At 39.8% G+C, this 17,677-nt stretch overlaps 5 non-coding genes across 5 annotated transcripts; all 5 read right to left on the bottom strand.

The window, feature by feature from the left end:
- Positions 1 to 1,479: 1,479 nt before the first annotated feature.
- Positions 1,480 to 1,621, bottom strand: LOC148631273 (U4 spliceosomal RNA). Its single transcript, XR_015934826.1, has one exon. It is a non-coding gene; the product is annotated as a U4 spliceosomal RNA (small nuclear RNA).
- A 3,330-nt stretch (positions 1,622 to 4,951) lies between these two features.
- Positions 4,952 to 5,093, bottom strand: LOC148631274 (U4 spliceosomal RNA). The gene has a single exon (XR_015934876.1). It is a non-coding gene; the product is annotated as a U4 spliceosomal RNA (small nuclear RNA).
- Positions 5,094 to 8,422: 3,329 nt separating this feature from the next.
- LOC148631275 (U4 spliceosomal RNA) lies at positions 8,423 to 8,564 on the bottom strand. The gene has a single exon (XR_015934877.1). It is a non-coding gene; the product is annotated as a U4 spliceosomal RNA (small nuclear RNA).
- Positions 8,565 to 11,893: 3,329 nt separating this feature from the next.
- On the bottom strand, positions 11,894 to 12,035 carry LOC148631276 (U4 spliceosomal RNA). The gene has a single exon (XR_015934822.1). It is a non-coding gene; the product is annotated as a U4 spliceosomal RNA (small nuclear RNA).
- Positions 12,036 to 15,364: 3,329 nt separating this feature from the next.
- On the bottom strand, positions 15,365 to 15,506 carry LOC148631277 (U4 spliceosomal RNA). Its single transcript, XR_015934823.1, has one exon. It is a non-coding gene; the product is annotated as a U4 spliceosomal RNA (small nuclear RNA).
- Between the last annotated feature and the right edge of the window lie 2,171 nt (positions 15,507 to 17,677).

Raw genomic sequence — 17,677 nt, forward strand, 5'->3', positions numbered from 1 at the left:
TAAAAAAAATAAAAAAATGTGAATCCCTGGTGGAACACATTCCATAAGAGTCAGCGCTTTTATACAGTATATCGCCTTTAAACACATATATTTAAACACGCGTTTACGATTTAAATCAAAACGCGATTCAAATCAATATAAATGTTTATTTTGTAACGCATAGGTGACTATTCATTGTTATTAAAAAGACTTAAATTCGATCATGTTGTGATATTTAGAAATATAAATTTGTTTGGTGCGAGTGAGGTTTTATTTAATCTCTGACCAAGGGAAACGTTTAATTTTTTCAAAGAAATGTTTGTTAAAAAATAAAGTCATAGTTCCATGGGATTCAATCACAGACCATGTGACATGGAAGTCAGGAACCTAACCCACAGCACCACCAGACAGTCGCATGCTGAGGGCTGAAAACTACAGAAACATTATCGACAATGTACAAATTTGATAAAGCTATAAAATAATGTAATTAGGCACAGAAGAAGTTTACAGCACAGTACAATAATAAATGCTGACCATGAGTTTACAAGCATAAATTACCTTACACTAAATTTAAACACAAGCTGTCTTTAGCCCTCTAAGCTGGTTCATACAGAAATGTAGAGATCCAGGCTCAGAACACACAGCTTCATTAGCGAATACATATGCAGGACAAGTGGAGAAGACGTTTTACAGTGGATGGATTTTTAGAAACATCCCATCAGTGACATCACTGAAGTCAACTCCTAGGTAACTGTCGTGTGGATAGTTTCACAAGAATCAGACAAAGGTTTAAGCATCGCTTGTTCTAGATAAAACTGCAAAAAAAAAACAACAACCCATAATGTACTTCTTTGCGGCTCTGTTTGCCCAAATCATATATTCACAACGTGAAATTAGAAAATAATATTACGTAACCAAAATTCGCAATATGGAAACAGAACCTGTGTAATTGTTGACAGATTATGTACTTGTAACATTTTTACAAGACGAACTACAACATTTAAAAAATGACTTGTATGTACTTGATATCTCTAATCAATCCACTGCACTGCATTAAAACAAAACGAAAACTAAAACGCCCTGGGCATACCGTTTCGCGCTTCTGTAAATCAAGTTAAAAATATCTCAAGACCGATACTGGTCATAATGAAACCATCTTTCGTGTATGTTTTCTTTAAAGTACCGAGACCAGCCATATACTGTATATATACCATATACAGTAAGTACAGACGTTTAAAAAGCTCCACTCATGCCGACGATGCAGCATGAAGAAGCGCAACCTAACGTTTGACAGACAAAAGCCGGGCGCCGCGACGAGCAATATGAAATCAAACTGACAGCACACGGCGTTTCGCGCTGACTCAAAAGTGATCTCGACAGACGCTGTTCTCTGCATAACGCTGAAAGAGCTAAAGAGCGTTTCTGTTGAGACGTAACAAGCTCGTTTCTTTCTACCATGATGTCACCATGACCAAATCTGTCTTTAAACACCTTGCTCAGTCTCTGACGAGACTGTCAAAAATTGCTTTCGCCGATTGTATTGCAAACCGGCGGAAGCGGGGTATTGGGAAAAGTTTTCAACTAGCAATAATCGCGCCTCAGCTAAACCTCACAGGCTACGATACTGCCACTGCGCAAAGCTGACGGTTGCCAGGCAACCGCGGGGATCCTATGGAAATCGTTATCGATCATCCCATGGCATGTCGTTGCGGTAACGCTTCATATTTGTCGTGTTCTTCTTCTTCTAGCTTGAGGTTTTGAAGAATTTCATGACAGACAAGGGCTCCGTTGGGAACAAAGGGCGTTGTGAGAAAACCGTTGCTTCTTTTTAGCAGCAGAAATACAACCCTTTAAATACAAGATGACAGAACAATGACGAAGGGCATGCCGGGAGGAACTCATGCACTACAGAGGAAAGGGGGTGGGCACGTACAGTTCACATTCAAGCCACAAGTACTCTTCTCGGATGTTGCACAAACAAATCCTAACGTCCTGAAAGCATTGCAGCATGTTTGTGTCCCACTTCTCGTGGCTGCAGGACGACTGACACGAACGGACAAACACAATCTGTGGCGTGTAGCGTGACATAGTCTTGCAGGCATCGTGCTGTCTCACTGCAATACTATACCGCTGGAGGAAACAGTCCATCTGGCCATGAAACTCATTTGAACGTCTAGCTACAGCAAATAACAATATCATGATTTATTCAGGATGTGTGGAATCAGCACGTCCCGGAGACAGCTTCCGAAATCGTGAGCATTCTCTGGTGGTGTCCTGCAGGCCTCCTGTGGGCGTGCGTTGGTGGTATAGTGGTGAGCATAGCTGCCTTCCAAGCAGAAAAATGTTTTCAAATGCTGTCATGAGCCTTGGATTGTGACTAGCAAAGCGAAGCCTTTTGAAAGAGCTAAAGCACTGCAAAACGGAATTGAAAGAGAATCTTACAGGGGATTCTGAGCGGTGTCTGCAAACATGCAGTCCGATACGGGTGCTGAAAGCTTGAGCTACTCTCAATGTCATGCTGCCTTTCCCCGGAGTAAATCTGTTACATTGAAAGAATGCTTCTGGCAGGTTCAAAAAGGGACCCTTGTTAATTGGAGAAATCAATGATTTCGAATGAATTCTGTATGCGTTAAAAGACAGCTATACACAGAAAACATGCAGGACACTGCTCATGATGTTTCCCGAGCCGAAACACAGTGCGTTTTTCCAAGCCATCTGACAAAGCCCGCCCACTGAAAACTGCAGCAGATCGTGTAAAGACGTTCAACTTTGTAACTACTGCACGCACAGGAAGAACCAGGGAAAATCTGATCATGTTTCTCTATAACAACAATAAAAAAAAACATTATTTTACATATCACCTTTATGTGCAATAAAATTTATGCGCAAAGAAATTTAAAATAGTCTTCTTTAGGTGTGAGGGTAGGAGTGGATCACAGCAGGCATAATTGGCAAATTAGGAAAACAAAGAACTGGACAGGCGAGACATTTATCCAGAGAGCGAGTGATCAGAAAAAGGAACAGCTGTTACACCCAGGTTTTACGCTCTCTCTCTCTGTTGAATGAATGAAAGCATTTTATTAAAAACGCGTTTGCGTTTGTCTGGGTATTTACTTTGTAATCTGTGGTTTACATCTACTGTATTGTTTTGAGATGCCACTTTTAAAGGTGATATGTAAAATAAAGTTTTTTATTATTGTTATAGAGAAACATGATCAGATTTTCCCTGGTTCAGAAAAAAGACGATTAAAATCTGTAATCTTTTCACTTGTATGTCATCGGAAAATACAATCAGTTTCTGCTTTGTGTAAGGATGGTGTCAAAAAGTAATCTAAGTGGTGAGAAAGCTGTGCTCCTCAAAGCGCTTTACAGGATAAAAACAATAACAACAATAGTGGCTGGGCAAACGATTTTTTTTTATAGAAATACAAAATGAGATACTGTATAATGATGTGCATGAACAAAGTTATACTGCAATTTTCCTTAGATACGCGATTAAAAAAAATAAAAAAATGTGAATCCCTGGCGGAACACATTCCATAAGAATCAGCGCTTTTATACAGTATGTCGCCTTTAAACACATATATTTAAACACGCGTTTACGATTTAAATCAAAACGTGATTCAAATCAATATAAATGTTTATTTTGTAACGCATAGGTGACTATTCATTGTTATTAAAAAGACTTAAATTCGATCATGTTGTGATATTTAGAAATATAAATTTGTTTGGTGCGAGTGAGGTTTTATTTAATCTCTGACCCAGGGAAACGTTTAATTTTTTCAAAGAAATGTTTGTTAAAAAATAAAGTCATAGTTCCATGGGATTCAATCACAGACCATGTGACATGGAAGTCAGGAACCTAACCCACAGCACCACCAGTCGCATGCTGAGGGCTGAAAACTACAGAAACATTATCGACAATGTACAAATTTGATAAAGCTATAAAATAATGTAATTAGGCACAGAAGAAGTTTACAGCACAGTACAATAATAAATGCTGACCATGAGTTTAGAAGCATAAATTACCTTACACTAAATTTAAACACAAGCTGTCTTTAGCCCTCTAAGCTGGTTCATACAGAAATGTAGAGATCCAGGCTCAGAACACACAGCTTCATTAGCGAATACATATGCAGGACAAGTGGAGAAGACGTTTTACAGTGGATGGATTTTTAGAAACATCCCATCAGTGACATCACTGAAGTCAACTCCTAGGTAACTGTCGTGTGGATAGTTTCACAAGAATCAGACAAAGGTTTAAGCATCGCTTGTTCTAGATAAAACTGCAAAAAAAAAAACAACAACCCATAATGTACTTCTTTGCGGCTCTGTTTGCCCAAATCATATATTCACAACGTGAAATTAGAAAATAATATTACGTAACCAAAATTCGCAATATGGAAACAGAACCTGTGTAATTGTTGACAGATTATGTACTTGTAACATTTTTACAAGACGAACTACAACATTTAAAAAATGACTTGTATGTACTTGATATCTCTAATCAATCCACTGCACTGCATTAAAACAAAACGAAAACTAAAACGCCCTGGGCATACCGTTTCGCGCTTCTGTAAATCAAGTTAAAAATATCTCAAGACCGATACTGGTCATAATGAAACCATCTTTCGTGTATGTTTTCTTTAAAGTACCGAGACCAGCCATATACTGTATATATACCATATACAGTAAGTACAGACGTTTAAAAAGCTCCACTCATGCCGACGATGCAGCATGAAGAAGCGCAACCTAACGTTTGACAGACAAAAGCCGGGCGCCGCGACGAGCAATATGAAATCAAACTGACAGCACACGGCGTTTCGCGCTGACTCAAAAGTGATCTCGACAGACGCTGTTCTCTGCATAACGCTGAAAGAGCTAAAGAGCGTTTCTGTTGAGACGTAACAAGCTCGTTTCTTTCTACCATGATGTCACCATGACCAAATCTGTCTTTAAACACCTTGCTCAGTCTCTGACGAGACTGTCAAAAATTGCTTTCGCCGATTGTATTGCAAACCGGCGGAAGCGGGGTATTGGGAAAAGTTTTCAACTAGCAATAATCGCGCCTCGGCTAAACCTCACAGGCTACGATACTGCCACTGCGCAAAGCTGGCGGTTGCCAGGCAACCGCGGGGATCCTATGGAAATCGTTATCGATCGTCCCATGGCATGTCGTTGCGGTAACGCTTCATATTTGTCGTGTTCTTCTTCTTCTAGCTTGAGGTTTTGAAGAATTTCATGACAGACAAGGGCTCTGTTGGGAACAAAGGGCGTTGTGAGAAAACCGTTGCTTCTTTTTAGCAGCAGAAATACAACCCTTTAAATACAAGATGACAGAACAATGACGAAGGGCATGCCGGGAGGAACTCATGCACTACAGAGGAAAGGGGGCGGGCACGTACAGTTCACATTCAAGCCACAAGTACTCTTCTTGGATGTTGCACAAACAAATCCTAACGTCCTGAAAGCATTGCAGCATGTTTGTGTCCCACTTCTCGTGGCTGCAGGACGACTGACACGAACGGACAAACACAATCTGTGGCGTGTAGCGTGACATAGTCTTGCAGGCATCGTGCTGTCTCACTGCAATACTATACCGCTGGAGGAAACAGTCCATCTGGCCATGAAACTCATTTGAACGTCTAGCTACAGCAAATAACAATATCATGATTTATTCAGGATGTGTGGAATCAGCACGTCCCGGAGACAGCTTCCGAAATCGTGAGCATTCTCTGGTGGTGTCCTGCAGGCCTCCTGTGGGCGTGCGTTGGTGGTATAGTGGTGAGCATAGCTGCCTTCCAAGCAGAAAAATGTTTTCAAATGCTGTCATGAGCCTTGGATTGTGACTAGCAAAGCGAAGCCTTTTGAAAGAGCTAAAGCACTGCAAAACGGAATTGAAAGAGAATCTTACAGGGGATTCTGAGCGGTGTCTGCAAACATGCAGTCCGATACGGGTGCTGAAAGCTTGAGCTACTCTCAATGTCATGCTGCCTTTCCCCGGAGTAAATCTGTTACATTGAAAGAATGCTTCTGGCAGGTTCAAAAAGGGACCCTTGTTAATTGGAGAAATCAATGATTTCGAATGAATTCTGTATGCGTTAAAAGACAGCTATACACAGAAAACATGCAGGACACTGCTCATGATGTTTCCCGAGCCGAAACACAGTGCGTTTTTCCAAGCCATCTGACAAAGCCCGCCCACTGAAAACTGCAGCAGATCGTGTAAAGACGTTCAACTTTGTAACTACTGCACGCACAGGAAGAACCAGGGAAAATCTGATCATGTTTCTCTATAACAACAATAAAAAAAAACATTATTTTACATATCACCTTTATGTGCAATAAAATTTATGCGCAAAGAAATTTAAAATAGTCTTCTTTAGGTGTGAGGGTAGGAGTGGATCACAGCAGGCATAATTGGCAAATTAGGAAAACAAAGAACTGGACAGGCGAGACATTTATCCAGAGAGCGAGTGATCAGAAAAAGGAACAGCTGTTACACCCAGGTTTTACGCTCTCTCTCTCTGTTGAATGAATGAAAGCATTTTATTAAAAACGCGTTTGCGTTTGTCTGGGTATTTACTTTGTAATCTGTGGTTTACATCTACTGTATTGTTTTGAGATGCCACTTTTAAAGGTGATATGTAAAATAAAGTTTTTTATTATTGTTATAGAGAAACATGATCAGATTTTCCCTGGTTCAGAAAAAAGACGATTAAAATCTGTAATCTTTTCACTTGTATGTCATCGGAAAATACAATCAGTTTCTGCTTTGTGTAAGGATGGTGTCAAAAAGTAATCTAAGTGGTGAGAAAGCTGTGCTCCTCAAAGCGCTTTACAGGATAAAAACAATAACAACAATAGTGGCTGGGCAAACGATTTTTTTTTATAGAAATACAAAATGAGATACTGTATAATGATGTGCATGAACAAAGTTATACTGCAATTTTCCTTAGATACGCGATTAAAAAAAATAAAAAAATGTGAATCCCTGGCGGAACACATTCCATAAGAATCAGCGCTTTTATACAGTATGTCGCCTTTAAACACATATATTTAAACACGCGTTTACGATTTAAATCAAAACGTGATTCAAATCAATATAAATGTTTATTTTGTAACGCATAGGTGACTATTCATTGTTATTAAAAAGACTTAAATTCGATCATGTTGTGATATTTAGAAATATAAATTTGTTTGGTGCGAGTGAGGTTTTATTTAATCTCTGACCCAGGGAAACGTTTAATTTTTTCAAAGAAATGTTTGTTAAAAAATAAAGTCATAGTTCCATGGGATTCAATCACAGACCATGTGACATGGAAGTCAGGAACCTAACCCACAGCACCACCAGTCGCATGCTGAGGGCTGAAAACTACAGAAACATTATCGACAATGTACAAATTTGATAAAGCTATAAAATAATGTAATTAGGCACAGAAGAAGTTTACAGCACAGTACAATAATAAATGCTGACCATGAGTTTAGAAGCATAAATTACCTTACACTAAATTTAAACACAAGCTGTCTTTAGCCCTCTAAGCTGGTTCATACAGAAATGTAGAGATCCAGGCTCAGAACACACAGCTTCATTAGCGAATACATATGCAGGACAAGTGGAGAAGACGTTTTACAGTGGATGGATTTTTAGAAACATCCCATCAGTGACATCACTGAAGTCAACTCCTAGGTAACTGTCGTGTGGATAGTTTCACAAGAATCAGACAAAGGTTTAAGCATCGCTTGTTCTAGATAAAACTGCAAAAAAAAAACAACAACCCATAATGTACTTCTTTGCGGCTCTGTTTGCCCAAATCATATATTCACAACGTGAAATTAGAAAATAATATTACGTAACCAAAATTCGCAATATGGAAACAGAACCTGTGTAATTGTTGACAGATTATGTACTTGTAACATTTTTACAAGACGAACTACAACATTTAAAAAATGACTTGTATGTACTTGATATCTCTAATCAATCCACTGCACTGCATTAAAACAAAACGAAAACTAAAACGCCCTGGGCATACCGTTTCGCGCTTCTGTAAATCAAGTTAAAAATATCTCAAGACCGATACTGGTCATAATGAAACCATCTTTCGTGTATGTTTTCTTTAAAGTACCGAGACCAGCCATATACTGTATATATACCATATACAGTAAGTACAGACGTTTAAAAAGCTCCACTCATGCCGACGATGCAGCATGAAGAAGCGCAACCTAACGTTTGACAGACAAAAGCCGGGCGCCGCGACGAGCAATATGAAATCAAACTGACAGCACACGGCGTTTCGCGCTGACTCAAAAGTGATCTCGACAGACGCTGTTCTCTGCATAACGCTGAAAGAGCTAAAGAGCGTTTCTGTTGAGACGTAACAAGCTCGTTTCTTTCTACCATGATGTCACCATGACCAAATCTGTCTTTAAACACCTTGCTCAGTCTCTGACGAGACTGTCAAAAATTGCTTTCGCCGATTGTATTGCAAACCGGCGGAAGCGGGGTATTGGGAAAAGTTTTCAACTAGCAATAATCGCGCCTCGGCTAAACCTCACAGGCTACGATACTGCCACTGCGCAAAGCTGGCGGTTGCCAGGCAACCGCGGGGATCCTATGGAAATCGTTATCGATCGTCCCATGGCATGTCGTTGCGGTAACGCTTCATATTTGTCGTGTTCTTCTTCTTCTAGCTTGAGGTTTTGAAGAATTTCATGACAGACAAGGGCTCTGTTGGGAACAAAGGGCGTTGTGAGAAAACCGTTGCTTCTTTTTAGCAGCAGAAATACAACCCTTTAAATACAAGATGACAGAACAATGACGAAGGGCATGCCGGGAGGAACTCATGCACTACAGAGGAAAGGGGGCGGGCACGTACAGTTCACATTCAAGCCACAAGTACTCTTCTTGGATGTTGCACAAACAAATCCTAACGTCCTGAAAGCATTGCAGCATGTTTGTGTCCCACTTCTCGTGGCTGCAGGACGACTGACACGAACGGACAAACACAATCTGTGGCGTGTAGCGTGACATAGTCTTGCAGGCATCGTGCTGTCTCACTGCAATACTATACCGCTGGAGGAAACAGTCCATCTGGCCATGAAACTCATTTGAACGTCTAGCTACAGCAAATAACAATATCATGATTTATTCAGGATGTGTGGAATCAGCACGTCCCGGAGACAGCTTCCGAAATCGTGAGCATTCTCTGGTGGTGTCCTGCAGGCCTCCTGTGGGCGTGCGTTGGTGGTATAGTGGTGAGCATAGCTGCCTTCCAAGCAGAAAAATGTTTTCAAATGCTGTCATGAGCCTTGGATTGTGACTAGCAAAGCGAAGCCTTTTGAAAGAGCTAAAGCACTGCAAAACGGAATTGAAAGAGAATCTTACAGGGGATTCTGAGCGGTGTCTGCAAACATGCAGTCCGATACGGGTGCTGAAAGCTTGAGCTACTCTCAATGTCATGCTGCCTTTCCCCGGAGTAAATCTGTTACATTGAAAGAATGCTTCTGGCAGGTTCAAAAAGGGACCCTTGTTAATTGGAGAAATCAATGATTTCGAATGAATTCTGTATGCGTTAAAAGACAGCTATACACAGAAAACATGCAGGACACTGCTCATGATGTTTCCCGAGCCGAAACACAGTGCGTTTTTCCAAGCCATCTGACAAAGCCCGCCCACTGAAAACTGCAGCAGATCGTGTAAAGACGTTCAACTTTGTAACTACTGCACGCACAGGAAGAACCAGGGAAAATCTGATCATGTTTCTCTATAACAACAATAAAAAAAAACATTATTTTACATATCACCTTTATGTGCAATAAAATTTATGCGCAAAGAAATTTAAAATAGTCTTCTTTAGGTGTGAGGGTAGGAGTGGATCACAGCAGGCATAATTGGCAAATTAGGAAAACAAAGAACTGGACAGGCGAGACATTTATCCAGAGAGCGAGTGATCAGAAAAAGGAACAGCTGTTACACCCAGGTTTTACGCTCTCTCTCTCTGTTGAATGAATGAAAGCATTTTATTAAAAACGCGTTTGCGTTTGTCTGGGTATTTACTTTGTAATCTGTGGTTTACATCTACTGTATTGTTTTGAGATGCCACTTTTAAAGGTGATATGTAAAATAAAGTTTTTTATTATTGTTATAGAGAAACATGATCAGATTTTCCCTGGTTCAGAAAAAAGACGATTAAAATCTGTAATCTTTTCACTTGTATGTCATCGGAAAATACAATCAGTTTCTGCTTTGTGTAAGGATGGTGTCAAAAAGTAATCTAAGTGGTGAGAAAGCTGTGCTCCTCAAAGCGCTTTACAGGATAAAAACAATAACAACAATAGTGGCTGGGCAAACGATTTTTTTTTATAGAAATACAAAATGAGATACTGTATAATGATGTGCATGAACAAAGTTATACTGCAATTTTCCTTAGATACGCGATTAAAAAAAATAAAAAAATGTGAATCCCTGGCGGAACACATTCCATAAGAATCAGCGCTTTTATACAGTATGTCGCCTTTAAACACATATATTTAAACACGCGTTTACGATTTAAATCAAAACGTGATTCAAATCAATATAAATGTTTATTTTGTAACGCATAGGTGACTATTCATTGTTATTAAAAAGACTTAAATTCGATCATGTTGTGATATTTAGAAATATAAATTTGTTTGGTGCGAGTGAGGTTTTATTTAATCTCTGACCCAGGGAAACGTTTAATTTTTTCAAAGAAATGTTTGTTAAAAAATAAAGTCATAGTTCCATGGGATTCAATCACAGACCATGTGACATGGAAGTCAGGAACCTAACCCACAGCACCACCAGTCGCATGCTGAGGGCTGAAAACTACAGAAACATTATCGACAATGTACAAATTTGATAAAGCTATAAAATAATGTAATTAGGCACAGAAGAAGTTTACAGCACAGTACAATAATAAATGCTGACCATGAGTTTAGAAGCATAAATTACCTTACACTAAATTTAAACACAAGCTGTCTTTAGCCCTCTAAGCTGGTTCATACAGAAATGTAGAGATCCAGGCTCAGAACACACAGCTTCATTAGCGAATACATATGCAGGACAAGTGGAGAAGACGTTTTACAGTGGATGGATTTTTAGAAACATCCCATCAGTGACATCACTGAAGTCAACTCCTAGGTAACTGTCGTGTGGATAGTTTCACAAGAATCAGACAAAGGTTTAAGCATCGCTTGTTCTAGATAAAACTGCAAAAAAAAAACAACAACCCATAATGTACTTCTTTGCGGCTCTGTTTGCCCAAATCATATATTCACAACGTGAAATTAGAAAATAATATTACGTAACCAAAATTCGCAATATGGAAACAGAACCTGTGTAATTGTTGACAGATTATGTACTTGTAACATTTTTACAAGACGAACTACAACATTTAAAAAATGACTTGTATGTACTTGATATCTCTAATCAATCCACTGCACTGCATTAAAACAAAACGAAAACTAAAACGCCCTGGGCATACCGTTTCGCGCTTCTGTAAATCAAGTTAAAAATATCTCAAGACCGATACTGGTCATAATGAAACCATCTTTCGTGTATGTTTTCTTTAAAGTACCGAGACCAGCCATATACTGTATATATACCATATACAGTAAGTACAGACGTTTAAAAAGCTCCACTCATGCCGACGATGCAGCATGAAGAAGCGCAACCTAACGTTTGACAGACAAAAGCCGGGCGCCGCGACGAGCAATATGAAATCAAACTGACAGCACACGGCGTTTCGCGCTGACTCAAAAGTGATCTCGACAGACGCTGTTCTCTGCATAACGCTGAAAGAGCTAAAGAGCGTTTCTGTTGAGACGTAACAAGCTCGTTTCTTTCTACCATGATGTCACCATGACCAAATCTGTCTTTAAACACCTTGCTCAGTCTCTGACGAGACTGTCAAAAATTGCTTTCGCCGATTGTATTGCAAACCGGCGGAAGCGGGGTATTGGGAAAAGTTTTCAACTAGCAATAATCGCGCCTCGGCTAAACCTCACAGGCTACGATACTGCCACTGCGCAAAGCTGGCGGTTGCCAGGCAACCGCGGGGATCCTATGGAAATCGTTATCGATCGTCCCATGGCATGTCGTTGCGGTAACGCTTCATATTTGTCGTGTTCTTCTTCTTCTAGCTTGAGGTTTTGAAGAATTTCATGACAGACAAGGGCTCTGTTGGGAACAAAGGGCGTTGTGAGAAAACCGTTGCTTCTTTTTAGCAGCAGAAATACAACCCTTTAAATACAAGATGACAGAACAATGACGAAGGGCATGCCGGGAGGAACTCATGCACTACAGAGGAAAGGGGGCGGGCACGTACAGTTCACATTCAAGCCACAAGTACTCTTCTTGGATGTTGCACAAACAAATCCTAACGTCCTGAAAGCATTGCAGCATGTTTGTGTCCCACTTCTCGTGGCTGCAGGACGACTGACACGAACGGACAAACACAATCTGTGGCGTGTAGCGTGACATAGTCTTGCAGGCATCGTGCTGTCTCACTGCAATACTATACCGCTGGAGGAAACAGTCCATCTGGCCATGAAACTCATTTGAACGTCTAGCTACAGCAAATAACAATATCATGATTTATTCAGGATGTGTGGAATCAGCACGTCCCGGAGACAGCTTCCGAAATCGTGAGCATTCTCTGGTGGTGTCCTGCAGGCCTCCTGTGGGCGTGCGTTGGTGGTATAGTGGTGAGCATAGCTGCCTTCCAAGCAGAAAAATGTTTTCAAATGCTGTCATGAGCCTTGGATTGTGACTAGCAAAGCGAAGCCTTTTGAAAGAGCTAAAGCACTGCAAAACGGAATTGAAAGAGAATCTTACAGGGGATTCTGAGCGGTGTCTGCAAACATGCAGTCCGATACGGGTGCTGAAAGCTTGAGCTACTCTCAATGTCATGCTGCCTTTCCCCGGAGTAAATCTGTTACATTGAAAGAATGCTTCTGGCAGGTTCAAAAAGGGACCCTTGTTAATTGGAGAAATCAATGATTTCGAATGAATTCTGTATGCGTTAAAAGACAGCTATACACAGAAAACATGCAGGACACTGCTCATGATGTTTCCCGAGCCGAAACACAGTGCGTTTTTCCAAGCCATCTGACAAAGCCCGCCCACTGAAAACTGCAGCAGATCGTGTAAAGACGTTCAACTTTGTAACTACTGCACGCACAGGAAGAACCAGGGAAAATCTGATCATGTTTCTCTATAACAACAATAAAAAAAAACATTATTTTACATATCACCTTTATGTGCAATAAAATTTATGCGCAAAGAAATTTAAAATAGTCTTCTTTAGGTGTGAGGGTAGGAGTGGATCACAGCAGGCATAATTGGCAAATTAGGAAAACAAAGAACTGGACAGGCGAGACATTTATCCAGAGAGCGAGTGATCAGAAAAAGGAACAGCTGTTACACCCAGGTTTTACGCTCTCTCTCTCTGTTGAATGAATGAAAGCATTTTATTAAAAACGCGTTTGCGTTTGTCTGGGTATTTACTTTGTAATCTGTGGTTTACATCTACTGTATTGTTTTGAGATGCCACTTTTAAAGGTGATATGTAAAATAAAGTTTTTTATTATTGTTATAGAGAAACATGATCAGATTTTCCCTGGTTCAGAAAAAAGACGATTAAAATCTGTAATCTTTTCACTTGTATGTCATCGGAAAATACAATCAGTTTCTGCTTTGTGTAAGGATGGTGTCAAAAAGTAATCTAAGTGGTGAGAAAGCTGTGCTCCTCAAAGCGCTTTACAGGATAAAAACAATAACAACAATAGTGGCTGGGCAAACGATTTTTTTTTATAGAAATACAAAATGAGATACTGTATAATGATGTGCATGAACAAAGTTATACTGCAATTTTCCTTAGATACGCGATTAAAAAAAATAAAAAAATGTGAATCCCTGGCGGAACACATTCCATAAGAATCAGCGCTTTTATACAGTATGTCGCCTTTAAACACATATATTTAAACACGCGTTTACGATTTAAATCAAAACGTGATTCAAATCAATATAAATGTTTATTTTGTAACGCATAGGTGACTATTCATTGTTATTAAAAAGACTTAAATTCGATCATGTTGTGATATTTAGAAATATAAATTTGTTTGGTGCGAGTGAGGTTTTATTTAATCTCTGACCCAGGGAAACGTTTAATTTTTTCAAAGAAATGTTTGTTAAAAAATAAAGTCATAGTTCCATGGGATTCAATCACAGACCATGTGACATGGAAGTCAGGAACCTAACCCACAGCACCACCAGTCGCATGCTGAGGGCTGAAAACTACAGAAACATTATCGACAATGTACAAATTTGATAAAGCTATAAAATAATGTAATTAGGCACAGAAGAAGTTTACAGCACAGTACAATAATAAATGCTGACCATGAGTTTAGAAGCATAAATTACCTTACACTAAATTTAAACACAAGCTGTCTTTAGCCCTCTAAGCTGGTTCATACAGAAATGTAGAGATCCAGGCTCAGAACACACAGCTTCATTAGCGAATACATATGCAGGACAAGTGGAGAAGACGTTTTACAGTGGATGGATTTTTAGAAACATCCCATCAGTGACATCACTGAAGTCAACTCCTAGGTAACTGTCGTGTGGATAGTTTCACAAGAATCAGACAAAGGTTTAAGCATCGCTTGTTCTAGATAAAACTGCAAAAAAAAAACAACAACCCATAATGTACTTCTTTGCGGCTCTGTTTGCCCAAATCATATATTCACAACGTGAAATTAGAAAATAATATTACGTAACCAAAATTCGCAATATGGAAACAGAACCTGTGTAATTGTTGACAGATTATGTACTTGTAACATTTTTACAAGACGAACTACAACATTTAAAAAATGACTTGTATGTACTTGATATCTCTAATCAATCCACTGCACTGCATTAAAACAAAACGAAAACTAAAACGCCCTGGGCATACCGTTTCGCGCTTCTGTAAATCAAGTTAAAAATATCTCAAGACCGATACTGGTCATAATGAAACCATCTTTCGTGTATGTTTTCTTTAAAGTACCGAGACCAGCCATATACTGTATATATACCATATACAGTAAGTACAGACGTTTAAAAAGCTCCACTCATGCCGACGATGCAGCATGAAGAAGCGCAACCTAACGTTTGACAGACAAAAGCCGGGCGCCGCGACGAGCAATATGAAATCAAACTGACAGCACACGGCGTTTCGCGCTGACTCAAAAGTGATCTCGACAGACGCTGTTCTCTGCATAACGCTGAAAGAGCTAAAGAGCGTTTCTGTTGAGACGTAACAAGCTCGTTTCTTTCTACCATGATGTCACCATGACCAAATCTGTCTTTAAACACCTTGCTCAGTCTCTGACGAGACTGTCAAAAATTGCTTTCGCCGATTGTATTGCAAACCGGCGGAAGCGGGGTATTGGGAAAAGTTTTCAACTAGCAATAATCGCGCCTCGGCTAAACCTCACAGGCTACGATACTGCCACTGCGCAAAGCTGACGGTTGCCAGGCAACCGCGGGGATCCTATGGAAATCGTTATCGATCGTCCCATGGCATGTCGTTGCGGTAACGCTTCATATTTGTCGTGTTCTTCTTCTTCTAGCTTGAGGTTTTGAAGAATTTCATGACAGACAAGGGCTCTGTTGGGAACAAAGGGCGTTGTGAGAAAACCGTTGCTTCTTTTTAGCAGCAGAAATACAACCCTTTAAATACAAGATGACAGAACAATGACGAAGGGCATGCCGGGAGGAACTCATGCACTACAGAGGAAAGGGGGCGGGCACGTACAGTTCACATTCAAGCCACAAGTACTCTTCTTGGATGTTGCACAAACAAATCCTAACGTCCTGAAAGCATTGCAGCATGTTTGTGTCCCACTTCTCGTGGCTGCAGGACGACTGACACGAACGGACAAACACAATCTGTGGCGTGTAGCGTGACATAGTCTTGCAGGCATCGTGCTGTCTCACTGCAATACTATACCGCTGGAGGAAACAGTCCATCTGGCCATGAAACTCATTTGAACGTCTAGCTACAGCAAATAACAATATCATGATTTATTCAGGATGTGTGGAATCAGCACGTCCCGGAGACAGCTTCCGAAATCGTGAGCATTCTCTGGTGGTGTCCTGCAGGCCTCCTGTGGGCGTGCGTTGGTGGTATAGTGGTGAGCATAGCTGCCTTCCAAGCAGAAAAATGTTTTCAAATGCTGTCATGAGCCTTGGATTGTGACTAGCAAAGCGAAGCCTTTTGAAAGAGCTAAAGCACTGCAAAACGGAATTGAAAGAGAATCTTACAGGGGATTCTGAGCGGTGTCTGCAAACATGCAGTCCGATACGGGTGCTGAAAGCTTGAGCTACTCTCAATGTCATGCTGCCTTTCCCCGGAGTAAATCTGTTACATTGAAAGAATGCTTCTGGCAGGTTCAAAAAGGGACCCTTGTTAATTGGAGAAATCAATGATTTCGAATGAATTCTGTATGCGTTAAAAGACAGCTATACACAGAAAACATGCAGGACACTGCTCATGATGTTTCCCGAGCCGAAACACAGTGCGTTTTTCCAAGCCATCTGACAAAGCCCGCCCACTGAAAACTGCAGCAGATCGTGTAAAGACGTTCAACTTTGTAACTACTGCACGCACAGGAAGAACCAGGGAAAATCTGATCATGTTTCTCTATAACAACAATAAAAAAAAACATTATTTTACATATCACCTTTATGTGCAATAAAATTTATGCGCAAAGAAATTTAAAATAGTCTTCTTTAGGTGTGAGGGTAGGAGTGGATCACAGCAGGCATAATTGGCAAATTAGGAAAACAAAGAACTGGACAGGCGAGACATTTATCCAGAGAGCGAGTGATCAGAAAAAGGAACAGCTGTTACACCCAGGTTTTACGCTCTCTCTCTCTGTTGAATGAATGAAAGCATTTTATTAAAAACGCGTTTGCGTTTGTCTGGGTATTTACTTTGTAATCTGTGGTTTACATCTACTGTATTGTTTTGAGATGCCACTTTTAAAGGTGATATGTAAAATAAAGTTTTTTATTATTGTTATAGAGAAACATGATCAGATTTTCCCTGGTTCAGAAAAAAGACGATTAAAATCTGTAATCTTTTCACTTGTATGTCATCGGAAAATACAATCAGTTTCTGCTTTGTGTAAGGATGGTGTCAAAAAGTAATCTAAGTGGTGAGAAAGCTGTGCTCCTCAAAGCGCTTTACAGGATAAAAACAATAACAACAATAGTGGCTGGGCAAACGATTTTTTTTTATAGAAATACAAAATGAGATACTGTATAATGATGTGCATGAACAAAGTTATACTGCAATTTTCCTTAGATACGCGATTAAAAAAAATAAAAAAATGTGAATCCCTGGCGGAACACATTCCATAAGAATCAGCGCTTTTATACAGTATGTCGCCTTTAAACACATATATTTAAACACGCGTTTACGATTTAAATCAAAACGTGATTCAAATCAATATAAATGTTTATTTTGTAACGCATAGGTGACTATTCATTGTTATTAAAAAGACTTAAATTCGATCATGTTGTGATATTTAGAAATATAAATTTGTTTGGTGCGAGTGAGGTTTTATTTAATCTCTGACCCAGGGAAACGTTTAATTTTTTCAAAGAAATGTTTGTTAAAAAATAAAGTCA

The sequence above is a fragment of the Lepisosteus platostomus genome, unplaced genomic scaffold, assembly GCF_059453375.1.
Source record: "Lepisosteus platostomus isolate fLepPlt1 unplaced genomic scaffold, fLepPlt1.hap1 Scaffold_79_H1, whole genome shotgun sequence".
NCBI lineage: Eukaryota > Metazoa > Chordata > Actinopteri > Semionotiformes > Lepisosteidae > Lepisosteus > Lepisosteus platostomus.